Below are 1,384 nucleotides of genomic sequence, written 5' to 3' on the forward strand. Positions count from 1 at the left end.
TGATTACCCAGGATCTGGCTCTATGGGATGGTGCAGCTGGAATCATAGTTCTCTTGCTGAACATGCAAATCATTTTTCTATACAAATATTAGGACAACATACAGTATTGCTATATATACCCTTGTTTGTTGCTGGTGGTAGCGATGCCTTTATAACATGAATTAGTGTAATTATATCCAGAGACGCGGCAACAGGCATCAGTACAAGGTAACGTGTACAAGTGACTGTATGAAAAGGATCTATTGCGCCTCTGACGTTACAGCTGCAGTAATATCTTATACCAGCGGGTTACTAATATGATGTACACTTCTTTACGGAAACAATTTGCCTCTTTACAGAAGTTACCAGCTTTCATTAGCCTTCTGCCTGCATAGGGGGATGAGCTCATAAAAAATAAAAAAAATGTGGCCCATACGGGGATCGAACCCGCGACCTTGGCGTTATTAACACCAAACTCTAACCAACTGAGCTAACCGGCCAGCTACCCTGTCAGGCTCTGGTCACAGGTCAGTTACAATGCGTAGGTCTAGGTGTGATGGGGGAGGGGAATAATTCACAGCCCCAAAGCTTTCATGCAAGACAGATACAGTACACGTAAAAGGAAAGGGGCATAAACCAAACGGCCTCTTCCTGTCAGTCACTCCATTAACTGATTCCTTGGTGCATGCCCACTGCGACCGCAGCACATGAGCGATAAGGGCTCAGTTGCGACACCATCAAAGTTTCGACCGCATCTGAATCAGGCCCTGTGTGTAGACAGAAAGTCATGACATCTGTCCCAGAGCTCCGCACTCCATACCAGAGCTCCGGGACCAAGCCATGCTACCGCTGTGCAGCGTTACTCATATCAGTGGCTGGTGCACAGGCTGGAGTGCATGCCTGGCCCCTACCTCCTCTTGTCAGCTCCAGGATGATAACCCCTGTCTGAGAGGGAAGACTTCTCCCTGCTGCTGCTTCTGTGTCCGGACTGGGACCAGCTCCTGGGTACTAAGGTGAGGAAGACAATCATGTGTTAGATTCCCGGGGAGTCGGTGACAGCGCTAGAAGGGGAGAACACTAAGATGCAGAAGACAAGCTCCACTGGAGAGTGTGTGGTTGGGTGGTATGCCAGAGAAAGGCATGACCAGGATTGTGTGTGTGGTTGGTATGCAGGAGATGGGCACCACCAGGATTGTGTATGTGTGTGGCAGGGTATATGTGTATGTATGGGGGTAGTATGCAGGAAATATACATTACCAGGATTGTGTGTGGGTGGGTATGTGTGTATGGTGGTGGTATGCAGGAAATGGGCATTACCAGTAGTGGGATGTGGGTGAGGAGGGTCCAGGATATGGGACCTACCAGGAGGATGAGGTGGCTCCAGGAGATGAACACTACTAGTAGG

General features: G+C 49.0%; 1 non-coding gene across 1 annotated transcript; it reads right to left on the reverse strand.

Annotated features, from left to right (window-relative positions):
• Positions 1-405: 405 nt before the first annotated feature.
• TRNAI-AAU (transfer RNA isoleucine (anticodon AAU)) lies at positions 406-479 on the reverse strand. Its single transcript has one exon. It is a non-coding gene; the product is annotated as a tRNA-Ile (tRNA).
• Positions 480-1,384: the final 905 nt, after the last annotated feature.

The sequence above is a fragment of the Pseudophryne corroboree genome, chromosome 6 (genome assembly GCF_028390025.1).
Source record: "Pseudophryne corroboree isolate aPseCor3 chromosome 6, aPseCor3.hap2, whole genome shotgun sequence".
Lineage (NCBI taxonomy): Eukaryota > Metazoa > Chordata > Amphibia > Anura > Myobatrachidae > Pseudophryne > Pseudophryne corroboree.